The sequence below is a fragment of the Hyla sarda genome, chromosome 1 (genome assembly GCF_029499605.1).
Source record: "Hyla sarda isolate aHylSar1 chromosome 1, aHylSar1.hap1, whole genome shotgun sequence".
In the NCBI taxonomy this organism is placed as follows: Eukaryota; Metazoa; Chordata; class Amphibia; order Anura; family Hylidae; genus Hyla; species Hyla sarda.
The window spans coordinates 381,823,683-381,839,418 of record NC_079189.1 but is presented as its reverse complement, the minus strand read 5'-3'; the positions used below and the strand labels follow the sequence as shown (position 1 = coordinate 381,839,418).

At 47.1% G+C, this 15,736-nt stretch overlaps 1 protein-coding gene across 7 annotated transcripts in view; it reads right to left on the bottom strand.

Moving 5' to 3' along the window:
- The window catches only part of AOPEP (aminopeptidase O (putative)), a 697,195-nt gene extending 681,821 nt beyond the window's left edge, over positions 1-15,374 (bottom strand). For 4 of the 7 annotated variants that reach the window (XM_056524681.1, XM_056524688.1, XM_056524672.1 and 1 more), the window contains exon 1: positions 15,279-15,374. The gene's annotated coding sequence lies outside the window, so the exon portion shown is untranslated. Of the gene's footprint in view, positions 1-15,159 lie in introns of all 7 variants that reach the window. The other 3 variants (XM_056524628.1, XM_056524637.1, XM_056524663.1) reach the window with 3 other exon arrangements.
- Positions 15,375-15,736: the final 362 nt, after the last annotated feature.

Sequence of the window (15,736 nt, the reverse complement as noted above, 5' to 3'; positions counted from 1 at the left end):
CTCTATGCATAGCAATGAACAGTATTAGCAATCAACTGATTGCTATAAATAGTCCCCTATGGGGACTATTAACCCCTTAAGGACCCTTGACGTAACGCGTGCGTCATGACACCCTGGTACTTAAGGACCCATGACGTACGCGTACATCATGGAGAATTCCGGCCCCCGCCGTGCACCGGGCGGAGATCGGACCGGGATGCCTGCTGAAATCATTCAGCAGGCATCCCGTGCAAACGCCCCATGTCGTCGATCGCGGCAAATCACAAGTGAATTCACACTTGCGATTTGCGCAATTACGGGTCATTGCGGGTCTATAGTGACCCGGAATATAAGGGGGATCGCGGTTGTCTAAGACACCCACGATCCCCCTGAACGCATAGGAGTGAGGTGGCAGGGGTGCCACCCCGCCTATCCCTGCTATTGGTGGTCAAGACGCGACCACCAATAGTAGATCGGGGTCTGGGGGGTTAACTTTCGTTTTCCCCATCCTGCCCACCCACAATAGGCGGGGCAGGACGGGGAATCGACGGTGACCGGAGCCGAAGATCCACTTACCGATACGGGCGGGCGACGGAGATCGACGGGCGGCAATGACGTGCAGCTGGATCCGACGGAAGCCGGTGAGTTGCCTAGCAACATCTGGAGGGTACAGTTTGAGACCATTATACAGTGGTCTCTAACTGTAGCCCTCCAGATGTTGCAAAACTACAACTCCCAGCATGCCCAGGCAGCTGTTTGGGCATGCTGGGAGTTGTAGTTTTGCAACAGCTGGAGGGCTACAGTTTGAAACCACTATATAGTGGTTCCTAAACTGTAGCCCTCCAGATCTTGCAAAACTAAAACTCCTAGCATGCCCAAACAACTGTTTGCTGTCAGGGCATGCTGAAATTTGTAGTTTTGCAACAGCTGGAGGACCACAGTTTGGAGATCACCTTGCAGTGTTCTCTAAAACTGTAGCCCTCCAGATGTTGCAAAACTGCAAATCCCAGCATGTCCAAACAGCTGTCTCGGCATGCTGGGAGTTGTAGTTGCGTACCTTCAGCTATTGCATAACTACATCTCCCAGCATGCCCTTCGGCGATCAGTACATGCTGGGAGTTGTAGTTTTGCAACAGCTGGAGGCAGACTGGTTGGAAAATACTGAGTTAGGTAACAGAACCTAACTGAAGGTTTTCCAACCAGTGTGTCTTCAGCTGTTGCAAAAGTACAACTCCCAGCATGCACGGTCTGTCAGTACATGCTGGGAGTTGTAGTTTTGAAACAGCTGGAGGTTTGCCCCCCCCCCCCAGGTGAACGTACAGGGTACATTCACACCGACAGGCTTACAGTAAGTTTCCTGCTTCAAATTTGGGCTGCGGCAAATTTTTCACTGCAGCGCAAACTTCTAGCGGGAAACTGAACGTAACACGTCAGTGTGAATGTACCCTAAAAACACTACACTAACACATAATAAAGGGTAAAACACTACATATACACCCCCTTACATTGTCCCCCCCCCCCCCCCCCCCAAGAAAAGTGAAAAATTTATTGTACGGCAGTGTTTCCAAAATGGAGCCTCCAGCTGTTGCAAAACAACAACTCCCAGCATTTCCGGACAGCCACTGACTGTCCAGGCATGCTGGGAATTTAGCAACAGCTGGAGGCACCCTGTTTAGGAATCACTGGCGTAGAATACCCCTGTGTCCACCCCTATGCAATCCCTAATTAATCCTCAAATGCGGATGGAGCTCTCTCACTTCGGAGCCCTGTCGTATTTCAAGGAAACAGTTTAGGGCCATATATGGGGTATCTCCGTACTCGGGAGAAATTGCACTACAAATTTTGGGGGGCTTTTTCTCCTTTTACCCCTTATGAAAAGGAAAAGTTGGGGTCTACACCAGCTTGTTAGTGTAAAAAAAAAAAAAAAAAAATAAATTACACTAACATGCTGGTGTTGCCCCATACTTTATTTTCACAAGCGTTAAAAGGAAAAAAAGACCCCCAAAATTTGTAACGCAATTTCTCCTGAGTACAGAAATACCCCATATGTGGGCGTAAAATGCTCTATGGGTGCACAATAAGGCTCAGGAGTGAGAGCGCACCATGTACATTTGAGGCCTAAATTGGCGATTTGCACAGGGGTGGACGATTTTACAGCGGTTCTGATATAAACCCAAAAAAATAAATACCCACATGTGACCCCATTTTGGAAACTACACCCCTCACGTAATGTATTAAGGGGTACAGTGAGCATTTACGCCCCACAGGGGTCTGGCAGATTTTTGGAACAGTGGTCCGTGAAAATGAAAAATGTAATTTTTCATTTGCACAGCCCACTGTTCCAAAGATCTGTCAAACGCCAGTAGGGTGTAAATACTCACTGCACCCCTTATTACATTCTGTGAGGGGTGAAGTTTCCAAAATAGGGTCACATGTGGGGGGGGGGTCCACTGTTCTGGCACCACGGGGGGCTTTGTAAACACACATGGTCCCTGACTTCCATTCCAAACAATTTTTTTCCCAAATTCTCAATGGCACTCCTTCTCTTCTGAGCATTGTAGTGCGCCAGCAGAGCACTTGATGTCCACACATGGGGTATTTCCATACTCAGAAGAGATGGGGTTTCAAATTTTGGGGGGCATTTTGTCCTATTACCCCTTGTAAAAATTTAAAATTTGAGGGAAAACTAGCATTTTAGTGGAAAAAAAAAAATAATTTTCACATCCAACTTTAACGAAAAGTCGTCAAACACCTGTGAGGTGTTAAAGGGGTACTCCGGTGCTTAAACATCTTATCCCCTATCCAAAGCATAGGGGATAAGATGCCTGATCGCGGGAGTCCCGCCGCTGGGGACCCCCAGGATCATGCACGCGGCACCCCGTTTGTAATCAGCGCCCGGAGCGTGTTCGCTACAGGTCTGATTATGGTCGACCGCAGGGTGGGCGGCGTGTGACGTCACGCCTCCGCCCCCGTGTGGCGTCACGCTACGCCCCTCAATGCAAGCCTACGGGAGGGGGCGTGATAGCTATCACGCCCCCTCCCGTCGGCTTGCATTGAGGGGCGGAGCGTGACGTCACATGAGGGTGGAGGTGTGACGTCACACGCCGCCGGCCCTGCGGTCGCTGGTAATCAGTCCCGGAGCGAACACGCTCCAGGCCCTGATTACAAACGGGGTGCCGCGTGCATGATCCCGGGGGTCCCCAGCGGCGGGACTCCCGTGATCAGGCATTTTATCCCCTATCCTTTGGATAGGGGATAAGATGTTTAAGCACCGGAGTACCCCTTTAAGGCTCAATTGACCCCTTGTTACGTGCCTTGAGGGGTGTAGTTTCCAAAATAGTATGCCATGTGTTTTTTTTTTCTGTTCTGGCACCATTGGGGCTTCCGAAATGTGACATGCCCCCCAAAAACCATTTCAGAAAAACTCACTCTCCAAAATCCCACTGTCGCTCCTTCCCTTTTGAGCCCTCTACTGCGCCCGCTGAACACTTGACATACACATATGAGGTATTTTCTTACTCGAGAGAAATTGGGTTACACATTTTAGGAAGATTTCTCTCCTTTTACCCCTTGTAAAAATTCAATAACTGGGTCTACAAGAACATGCCAGTAATGAAGATTTTGCATTTTCTCCTTCAATTTGCTGCTATTCCTGTGAAACACCTAAAGGGTTAAAAAACCTTTTGAATGTCATTTTGAATACTTTGAGGAGTGCAGTTTTTATAATGGGGTCATTTGTGGGGTATTTCTAATAAGAAGGCCCTTCAAATCCACTTCAAACAGAACTGGTCCCTGAAAAATTTTGATTTTGAAAATTTTGTGAAAAATTGGAAAATTGCTTCTATACTTTGAAGCCCTCTGATGTCTTCCAAAAGTAAAAACATGTCAACTTTATGATGGAAACATAAAGTAGACATGTTGTATATGTGAATCAATATATAATTTATTTGGAATATTCATTTTCCTTATAAGCAGAGAGCTTCAAAGTTAAAAATATGCAAAATTTTCAATTTTTTCATCAAATTTTGGAATTTTTCACGAAGAAATGATGCAAGTATCAACAAAATTTTACCACTAACATAAAGTAGAATACGTCACAAAAAAACTATCTCAGAATCAGAATGAAAAGGTAAAAGCATCCCAGAGTTATTAATGTTTAAAGTGACAGTGGTCAGATGTGCAAAAAATGGCCGTGTCCTACAATGAAAATTGGCTGGGTCCTTAAGGGGTTAAAGTGTAAAAAAAATTTAAACAAATGTAAAAAAAAAAGTTAAAAACGTGAAAAATCCCCTCCCCCAATAATAAAGTAAATCATCAGTTTTTCCCAAATTTTCCCCCCAAAAAGCGTAAAAAATTTAATTTATACACATATTTGGTATCACTGCGTGCGTAAAAGTCTGAACTATTAAAAAATATTATTAATTATCCCATACAGTGAACGGCGTAACCGTAAAAAAATTTTTTTTTTTTAAATAGTCCAAAATTGCTGCTTTTTTGTCTCATTTTTATTCAAAAAAAAAATTCATAAAAAGTTTATAAAAAAGTAAAACCTAAGCAAAAGTGGTACTGATAAAAACTACAGATCATGGCGCAAAAAAATGAGCCCTCATACCGCCCCATATACGGAAAAATTATAAAGTTATAGGTGGTCAAATTAGGGCAATTTCAAACATACTAATTTTGTTAAAATGGTTTGAGATTTTTTTTAAAGCGGTACCATTATAGAAAAGCATATAATCATGGGTATCATTTTAATCGTATTGACCCACAGAATAAAGAAAACATGTCATTTTTATCAGAAAGTGTACAGCATGAAAACAAAACCTTCCAAAATTTGCTAAATTGCGGTTTTCTTTTCAATTTTCCCACATAAATAATATTTGTATGGTTGCGCTGTACATTTTATGGTAAAATAAGCGATGTCATTACAAAGTACAATTGGTGATGCAAAAAACAAGCCCTCATATGGTTCTGTGGATGGAAATATAAAAAAAAAGTGTTATAATTTTTAGAAGGAAAAAATGAAAATGCAAAAATAAAATTGGTCTGGTCCTTAAGGCCAAAATGGGCCTGGTCCTTAAGGGGTTAATGACACTGTGATTGCATTTGTGTTTCCATTTTTTCCCTCTTTGTTGTATAAAATATATATTACCCTTTTAATTTTCAATCTACACACCCATATGAGGGCTTGTTGTCTGCAGAACCAATTGTATTTTGTAATGACCTCATTCATTTTCCACAAAACGTATGGCGAAGCCCAAAAAATACATTTGTGGGGAGAAATTGAAAAAAAAAACATAAACACATTTTTTTTTCAAGTTTTAGAGGGTTTTGTTTCAACAAAGTGCACTTTATGGTTAAATGGGTATTCCAGGGATTTATTTTATTTGACTGTGCTACAGGGGCTGTAAAGTTAGTGTAGTTCATAATATAGTGTCTGTACCTGTGTGTGACAGTGGTCTAGCAATTCTTCAGTGATTTTGAACCAATATTTATTTTTAACAGCATACAAAATTACTCAAGTCTCATAACCCCTTTAAAATGACACATTATCATTATTCTGTAGATCCATGAAATTACAATGATATAGATTTTATTTCCTACTTAAAAAAATTATAACTTTTTATGCAGTGATCTGTAGTTTTTATCGGTAGCATTTTGTTTTGATGGGACTTTTTGACTGCCTTTTATTCATTTTTATCTGGTATATAAAGTGACCAAATAATCTGGATTTTGGTATTTTTTTTAAATTCATTTATTTTTAATATGCCATTAACCAGTTAACGGCCCCATCATGATAAACCACCCCTTGCCTTTATTTTTATTATTTTTTTATTTTCTATTCTATTGCTCTGTATTTTCTGCTCAGTCAGAGTCACAGACTAGAAAGAGGATTTGCTCAGCAGGCGTGACATCATCTGAAGCCATACAGGGGATAACTTCCTCCCTCACTCTGCTACACACAGCCCAGACCAGTGCAGTGTGAACAGTGTGCGGGTGTGTCCCTGTTTGAGCTCCACAGACTTCCAGCAGAGAAGAGCAGAGCAGGTGTTTCATCAGCCTTTCCCAGGAGTGTGACAGGCTCTTGGGGAGAGCTTTCCTGCATGGAGCCCCGGGCTTCTACCTCTCGTTCCCGGCTGGCGAGAGGAGGGAAGACATTGTCTACAGCCAGTTCCAAGGTCGGGGTGAGATGTTCCAGCAGGGCCCGCAGAAATGTGGAGCCTACTCCCCCTTCCAAAAAAGAAGGACGCAAGTCTACAGGGAAGAGCAGCAGATCTTCTGCTACCCCGGAACCCCAGCAATGGGGGGTACAGGGTCCAAGAGAGTCTCTGGCAACCTATGGTTCACGGATCCAGGCCAAGATGGCGGAATACGAGGAGCTGGGCAGAAGACTTCGGAGCCTGAGAGAAGATCTGAAGTTCTCACATTACTAGGCTGACCATGCCTCAGGAGGTAAGAGGCAGAAGTTTTCTGCTCAGGCCCAGGCACTGAAGATTGAGGTGGAGGAGGCCAGAAGGAACATTGCTGGGGGTGCAGGGTTCTTTAAAAGAAAAGTTGTCTAATGATGAGAGATATAAAAAGACATGCTAGCATGTGCAGACAGTCATGAGGACAGCAGTGAGGAGGAAGATGGAGGGGAGGAAGGTGACGGAGTCTCAGATGAAGCTGTGAAGAGTGAGGGGGATGTTGCCTAGTGCATGTGACCCCCAGCCCCCCCCCCCCCCCAAGATAGCTACCCTGAGCCCTATCAAGTGGCCTTTGGTGAAGATCTTGGTAAGGATGATGTAGTGAAGAAAAGGAAAAAGAAGAAGTAGAAAGTTCAGGAAACTGTATCTTTTGTGTTTCATCCTTTCAAGCAGTCTGGGCCGGCTGTGAAGTTGGTTCAGGCTGCCGGGCCCCCCGAACTGCCAGACCTTGTTCCTGTCGTGGACTGGGGCCAGCAAGGGGGGGGGGGTACAGCATGGCGTCCAAAATGGCTGTGGACGCTATAAAGCCAGCTCGTGGCTCTGGTGCTGTGGGATTGCCCCAGGGTGGCAGGGGCGTGTCCAAGCACCAGATGCAAGCTATGTTGCTGTTTACTCAAGGAGCGGTACCCTGAGTTTTGCTGGCACTGTGGGGCACTCCCCTGTGAGGGGGGCGGGGGGGGGTGGAGTGTCCGGGTGCTGGTGAAGGAGAGCGGCATGTCCGTGTGCTCGGGGGGCGGTTCCTCGAGTGCTGTTGGCATTACCGGCCCTTCGGGGCTCTCCCCTGTGAGGGGGGGGGGTAGTGTCCGGGTGCCGGTGGAGGATAGCTGTCGGTTTGTGTGCTTGGGGGGGCGGTCCTCCGAGCACTATATGTTCTGTGGGCGCTGCGGGGCACTCCTCTGTGAGGGGGAGTAGTGTCCGGGTGTCGGAGTCCGCTGCAGAGCCTGTGCGGACGGACAAAGCTGGCATGGTGGGGATTCCCTGCATGTCAGAGAGTGTGGGTGGAGCAGGGGTACGCCCAATGGGCAGCTCCAGACTCCAGAAGGGACATCGCCCATGGAGGAGGAGCTGTTAGCATCAACACCAGCAGCAGCTAAGCCAGCAAAGAACACCTTAATAAAACCAGCTATACTACAAGTCCCAGCCAGCCCAGGATATGTTAGGCAGGACCCTAAGAGTGTAGAATGTGTGAATGATGGGTGTAGTAGTGCTGTGGATGAGAGGAGTGTATGTGGGAGTGTCGTGAATGATGGTATGAATGGGAAGAAGGATGATGGGAGAAGTGGTGTGAACGGTGGTATTGATGATTCTGGGTCTGGTCCTGCTGCTCCCCCGGTAGTGACTGCTCCTAGGAGCTATGCTAATGTCACTGCCGGGGGTTCGGGGGGGGGGGTCCCTGTCGCCGTCCGGCTCTGGAGGCCACTTTCAACAGCGCCTTCTGGAGGCTCTGCATAGGGGTGACAGGTCGATCCAGGTAGAGGGAAAGGGTGAGGTCGACCTGTCTTTCTGGATAGAGGGGCACGGTTTGGGGGCTTTCCGAGAGCAGAATGGGGAGGTGGTCTGGTCCCTCCCGACACCTGGGTAGGACAATAACCGTTGGAATGTGGTTCCTCTGATTTGGAGGGACGAGGATGCGTGCCCATCTCACACAAAAGTGGTTGAGCTCCTCCTTCAGATGGAATTCAGGGCGAGTGACATTTTTGCCCTGATTCACCCCTATGGTTCGTCTGAGTTTGACGTCAGAGGGTCTCGAAATCTTCTGGTCAAACTACGAAGTGACGAAGAACGAGCCCGGCTGGATTTCGTCGTAAGGGCGATTTCCCGTCAAGAAAGTGACTGTTTTGACCCGTAACAAGTCACTTTCTTGTTATGACATCATGACCTGGCTTGGACGGTATGGGGATGTGACGGACATGCCCAAGAAAAATTTGGATGAGCACTGGATCTGGTCCGGGACCTGGACATTTTCCGTCAAACTCAAGCGTTCAGGGAGTATGGTTGCCCACATTCCGTCAGCCGCCTTCCTTGGACGTGATAGGATCCAGGTCTTCTACCAGGGGCAGCCTAAGGTCTGTAACAGGTGTGGCAGCCCCACCCACTTTAGCACAGCCTGTATTGTGCAGGTCTGTGCTTTGTGTGGTGGGGTGGGTCATCTGGCCACATCCTGTAGCCAGATCCGGTGTCACCTGTGTGGTGTCCTCGGGCACCCTTTTAGCCGTTGCCCTAGCGCCTTTGCCCGAGCAGGGGATGCTCCAGCTGAGGAGAGCTGTGAAGTTGCCTCGGCTGGGGAGGGTAAGGGCGGGGATGGGGGTGCAACAGGGCTAGTGAGGAGGAGAAAGGGCCCCACCAAACTAAGGCAGGAGGAAAATCGTAGAAGGAGTAGGGAGCTGGATAGTGCAAATGTGACGGGGGTAGCTCCAGCCCCTGCTCTTGAAGCTGGCCCTGTAACCACTGAAGCCCTGGAGGAGAACATGCTGGATGAGGAGATCAGGAGGCTTCACAGAGAGGAACGCAATGTGGCTGACCCTTCCGATTCATCCCACTATGAAAGTGTGGATGAGGAGAGTGGGGTGAGGCCCAAAAAGATAGATAAGGGCAACAGGAAAGGGAGAAAGAAGAGGTCACAGGGATGTGGAAATCCTATCGCCAGACGCCCAGGACAAGTAGTCTTGGGCGCCGGGCAGGTGAATTGTTCATAGATTTAGCCCTGTATCGGGCAAGCAGGGACAGACTACTTCCCCCTTATTTTCTTTAATGACGGTGTGAGGCGCAAGTCTCACACCGGTGCTCAGGGTGTATGTAGGATGCGGCGGTACCTCACAGGTGTGTGCGGCCCCCAGCTGACCACAGAGCCCGGAGGTCGCAGGTTTGCATTACATAATTAAGCTACGCCCCCTTATCTCTCCTCCCGGAGGATGGAGGACGCAGCTCTACTTTACACAAGAAGACACAGCAGGGCGAGAGAAAGGATGTACACAGCTCGGTACACAGCTCTCTCCCCTCCCCCACACACAGCTCTATCCCTCCCCCTGCTCTGTCTCCACAGGACCTAATCCACCACGGGGAAGCTGCATGTTTGCAAGGGGAAAACACAGAGCAGGGGGAGGGAGGGGAGGGGAGAGAGGACATCCGATGCGAGGTGAGATTTTCAAACCCATGCAACCTCACACGGCGGTGTGACTACAGCTCTGATGTACACTCATGGCCAGCTCAGGTAAGGAGGCCGAGAATGCAGGCAGCGGCAGAAAGGGTGGTTGTATATGTATGGTGTGAGTGGATGTGTGGTGGGTATGATGTCTGTCTATGTGTGATGTGAGTATGTATGTGATGTATGATGTGGGGTGGGTGTATGTATGATGTGTGCATATGTATGGTGTATATGTATGGTGTGAGTGGATGTGTGTATGATGTCTGTCTGTGTGATGTGTGTATATTATGTATGATGGGGGAGGGAAGCGGCGGGTGTATGATGTGTGCGTATGTATGGTGTATATGTATGGTGTGAGTGTATGTGTGTATGTAACGTATGAGCCAGGGGGGGCAGCGGTGGGTGTATGTATGATGTGTGCATATGTATGGTGTGAGTGTATGTGTATGATGTAACTGTGGTGTGTATGTAATGTATGATGTGGGGGGGCAGTGGTGGGGGTGTGTGTGTATGTGTGATATGGGGGCAGTGGCTGGTGCATTATGATGTGTATGCATGAATGTTTTGTATAGGGGCGGACTGTCACATCGGGCATTAGGGCAGTACACAAGGTCCCATGTGCTATCTAATTTTATTTTCAGTGGCTTCTGGCCACTCGCACTAAATTGCACCACTAGAATCCCACCCCTTCATACTCGCCCGCCGACCAAGAACCCCACGGATGCAAGCAAACACGCCCGAACCAAAACTACAACTTCCAGCATGTTACATCATAACCTGAACTGTAGAACTATAAAGTGTAACATGCTGGGAGTTGTAGTTTTGGTTCGGGTCAGCTGCAGAGCCATAGGCTGTATCAGGGCATGCTGGGTGTTGTAGTTATCTAGTAACTAAATGCAACTTCCAACATTTTATGACACAAAATGCACCACATAAACTGGAGAAGCAGAACACCCCCAGTAACACATAAGTCTCTATGAAGACTGAAAAATAGTGATTAAAATATTTTAAAAAGTGCGTATATATGAATGAGCCCCTTTCCTAATAAGTTTCCAATTTTCTTTAAATAAAAATAATGTACAAAAACAAACATGTGGTATCGCTGCATGTGGAAATGTCCAGGAAATAAAATATAATGTTAATTAAACCGTACGGTGAACGGTGTAAATGTAAAAAAATAGTCCAGAATTGCTAATTTTTGGTCACTTCATATGAGAAATTTTTTATAAGGTGATCAAAAAGTTACATCTAGACTTTTCTGGGCTTGCCTCGGGTGTACAAGGAGCTCGCTACAGCTCTCCTGCCGCTAATAGCCTGGCATGCTGCGATCACCATGGCCGCTATTAAACCATTAGATCACCGCTGTCAAAGTTGACAGCAGTGTCTAAAGGGATCTTATATCCATCCCTGGTGGTCTAGTGGGGTGAATCGTACTATTTTGGTCAAAATGATTTTATCTACCAGGACAAGTGGATTTTCTTGAGGGACAAGTAGATTGTGTTCCGCTTTAGTCCCTTGGACAAGTATTTTTTTTTTTTTGTTTTTTTTTTATTTCCACACCCCTGGGTCAGAGCCCTCTGTTCCTTATACTACGGGCCAGGTCCAAAACGGAAGCCTGACTGCCCCCCTCTGATTTACCTGTCAAACCGGTACCTCGTCCTTGATACCATCTCTTCCCCCTCCTTGGAGGGGGAAGGTGAGGGCGGGGTGCCTAGGGAGAAAGAGCCTCTGGGGGGAACTGGGCCCTGTCCTGTTGAGGCACCTTCCTCAGAGGGCAGGGCTAGACCGGGGCCGGACGGGGATCAAATGGATCAATCTGAATCTAAAAAAAAGGTCCAAGAGTGGTCCTGCCCTCTCATCTTCTTCGGGGGATGAGGGGGCAAAAAAGAAAGGGAAACAAAAGTAAAGGGTGTGGCCGTCTAATTTAATCACCCTGTATGGTGGCACTCACCCCATTGACGCTGGCATCTATTAATTGTGCCAGCATAAAGTCGGATACGGCTAGATTTGCAGCCTTTGATTTTCTCGGCCGCGTTGAAGCCGACATTTTCTTTTTACAGGAGACCAGGTTGTCAGATCTAGCCTCTCTGGTTAAAGCCAGAAGAGAGTGGAGGCGCGGTCCCTCCCACTGGTCTCTTGCGGCTGAGCCGTATAGTGGGGTGGCGGTCCTTTTTACCGCTCCTGTTGAATGCAGACGGGTAGTTGAATTAGAAATGGGGAGGTGCCTGATCTTAGATGTCTTCATAAAGGGACAAGAGCTCCGGCTCATTAACATCTATGCCCCACAAACCAGGTGGGGCCGTAAAGATCTCTTTATGAAGATTAAACCTTTTCCTTTTAAGAGTCGACAAGTGATTTTTGGAGGGAACTTTAACCCCTTCCCGCAAATGGACATTCATAAACGTCCTAAGTGTGGTCCCTGTCTATAACGCAGGGTCCCGGCGGGCCCCAAGTACCAGCAAAAGTCTTAGGCATCACATTCGGCCAGGATAATTATCCCACCAAAAACTTGGATGGTAAGCTCCAGGATGCCACTCAGAGAGTGAACCAGTGGAAGGGTTGGTCTTTGACCCTCAGGGAAAGGGTACATCTGATCAAACCGTACCTGCTCCCCTTGTTTATCTATCTGGGCAGTGTACGTATCTTGCCAGAGGCTTACTACACTAGGATCTACAGCCTGTTTTTCCAACTGTTATGGGGGAACAGGATAAACCTAGTCAAGAGGGAGGTTATGTACGGCAGTACATGGAGACTAGGGGGTTTATCTATGGTAAACTCGGTGGTGTTCTTTACGAACACCTTCTTAAAAGCCAACATCGCAAACCTCTGGAAAGAAAGAGAGGTCTCCTCCGTGGGTACTCTCCTGCAGGGAATGGTCTTGGCCTTTCTTCCAGGAATGGGAGAGAGGAGGACGAGTGAAGGACCTCTGTACTCCCAATGGATATTTTCCGGCTTACGCTACCCCGGCTCTGAAGGCGATACGTCGGTGGGGTCTGGGAGATCAGGACCCAGTCAAGGCAGTTCCTTGAAAACGGATTCTTTTGACCCACTTCCAGAAGCCTCTGGCGCTCAGGGACTGCCCAGGTCGGGATCTGAGGGTGGGGTTGTATCTTTTGAACATGAAAAGGATCCCCCAGAAGTTTTGGGACTTGGCCTGGCACTGCTTTCAGGGGAAGCTATATGTAAGGGACAACCTGAAGTACAGGAACTCTGATGACTAAGAAGTGTGCGGGGACACGCTGGAAAGCATGGACCACTTCCTGCTTCATTGTCCCTTTAATATAGGGGGTTTACAACCGGGTGGGTGCTTCCATCGGCTGGAGTCAACTTGCTGGCCTTACCTATCCGGAGTGGGCTTATGGGGCCTTTAGGAACTTAGGTGGCCGAGACTGGGGCACTTTATTCTTAGTTATTCTTAGTATGTGTGTCAGTGTGCTGTTTAGATAGTTTAGTTAGGTAAGTGTTTATATTTATTTCAGACAAGACTTGAAGAAACAGAGATCGGCTACTGCCGCTTATGACACGGGTATTTTTACTTCACTGTAGTGAACAGCGGCAGGACACACTGACAGACCCACTCTGATAAAATCTTCCCGTGCTCAACCCCTAATGAAAAGACAGTTTATGCATAGCAGACCAGAAAAGAATAGAGGGAACACTCACTGCGTTGGGATGACACCAAGTGGTTTCTTTAATCTTAGTCATCGGTGCGGTGCATGAGCATAATGAAGCGGGACACCAGGAGCCCACGAGGTCATTATATTTTAATAGTTTGGACATTTACGCATGCGGCGATACCAAATATGTGTATTAAATTATTTTTTACACTTTATGGGGGTAAAATGGGAAAAAATGAAATTTTACATTTTTATTGGGGGAGGGGATTTTTCAATATTTTTTTTATTTTAATTTTTTTACTTTCATTTTTACACTTTAATAATCCCCATAGGGGACTAGCTATAGCAATCGTTTGATTGCTAATACTGTTCAGTGCTATGCATAGGACACAGCACTGATCAGTATTAGCTTGATCTCAGACCAGAGCAGAAGACCCCGGGAGACGGCCGGAGCAAGGTGAGGGGACCTCCGGCCGCCATGCTGGATGATCGGATCACTGCGGCAGCGCTGCGGGCAATCCGATCATCCATTCAAAGTACTTCACTGCAGCAGATGCAGTGATCTGTATTGATCACGGCATCTGAGGGGTTAATGGCGGACATCCAGGCGATCGAAGGTGTCTACCAATACTGGCGGGTCCCTGGCTGCTGATAGCAGCCGGGACCTACCGGACATGACGCGAGCACCGCTCCGGCGCTCGTGGTCATGACGGAGCGTAAATGTACGCCATGGTGCGATAAGTACCACGGCACCATGACGTACATTTACGTCCATTGTTGTTAAGGGGTTTAACACAAAAAATACATAAAAGCATACTTTTTTTTTTTTTTAATAGAATCCAAATAGTAAATTAATCTAGAGATATTAAACTATAAAATATAAAAAGTTTTTTTGATGAGAGGTACTCTTTCACAACTGCTCTGAGCTGTTGGGGTTTTCTTGAGTTCAAATCCACCACATTAAATCCGCTGGGGGCATTTTGCTATGAGCGGAAACACAGGTATTCCCCACGGCAGCCCAGTGTGTCACGAACTTCTCAGCTCGGCGGTTGCTGACTTTTCCTGCATAAATTAGTTCAGCTTTCCGGTGCTCCGATGGGCTGGAAAAGGTGGATACAGTCCTAAGAAAGAGTCTCCTAGGACTGTATCCACCTTTTCCAGCCCACGGGAGCACCTGAAAGCTTTACTAATTTATGTAGGAAAAGGCATCAACTGCCGAGCCGAGAAGTTTGTGACGAATTGAATTTACTGTAAGTTCGCTCATCTCTAGCAGTGAGGTTCGGAGGTGGTCCGAGCGCGCCAACGTGACTGTGACACAAGGCCCGCTTTCAAACCTCACTGCACACACAGGGCAGCAGGGAAGCCCTGTGTGTCTGCTTATAGCAAAATGCGCAGCGGATTTCCTACAACATGAAATACGCTGCATATGCGCCATGTGTGACCCTACCTATATAGTGACCTGAAGAATCCGTATAATATGGCAGTTTGACCACAGTGAACGGTGTAAAAGAAAAAAAAAAACCTCAGAAACACTTTTTTCGGTTTTGTGGTACATATCGAAAAACAAAGGGTGTTACAAAGTACAAACTGAAGGAGGCTGGAAGGAATCTTAAATGCTAATAAAACAACTCCATTCATTTGTATAGAACCAATTTTTTGTAACAAATCTGTGGCATGTGAATACATCACTAGTGCAGTGTTTTCCAAACAGTGTGTCACCAGTTGCTGCAAAACTACAACTCCCAGCATGCCTGGACAGCCTTTGGCTGTCCAGGCATGCTGGGAGTTGTAGTTTTGCAACAGCTGGAGGCACCCTGGACGGAAAACACTGCACTAGTGCTCTGTGAGATTTCCTGCTCCTCTGAGAGGAAGGGGGCTGTACTGTTATCTGAACGGACAAAACTTTGCTTCATGTCATTCCAGAGCCTGGCGAGAGGAGTGACAGACCTACTTGTGAGGAGTTAATGTGCAGTCTCTCACTAGGAAACACAAAGGCTGGTAACACGTATTATCACTGTCCCCCTGCTCCTCCATCCTGGGCTCGGTGCATCTCGACTTCTAGAACAATACCTTGCATGAAGTAAAGCTTTATCTGCTCTCCACAGCACAGCAGAGAGGTCCAGAGATCACACAGCACACTCCAAGCTCTGAGCCAGGAAATCTCGCAGTACAATCAAAACCTCGCGAGATGTTAAGTCCACGAGACGACATCAGCCGCAGGTCAGCTCAGTTCTTAAAGACACAGAGCATCAACATTGGGATGACACATGCTGATGTAGTGTATGTAAAAGGATGTTAACGTGTCTGTAACTGGCAAGAGTTAATGTCAATAACCCTTTCAGGTAGCCAGGAATGTCTTATTGTATGGTTTATGGAGGGGGCCAGGCGTAGGGTGCGTGCCCACCGCATTATTGATGTCCGTTTAACCCCTTAAGGACTCAGCCCATTTTGGCCTTAAGGACTCAGACAATTTAATTTTTACGTTTTCATTTTTTCCTCCTCGCCTTCTAAAAATCATAACTCTTTTA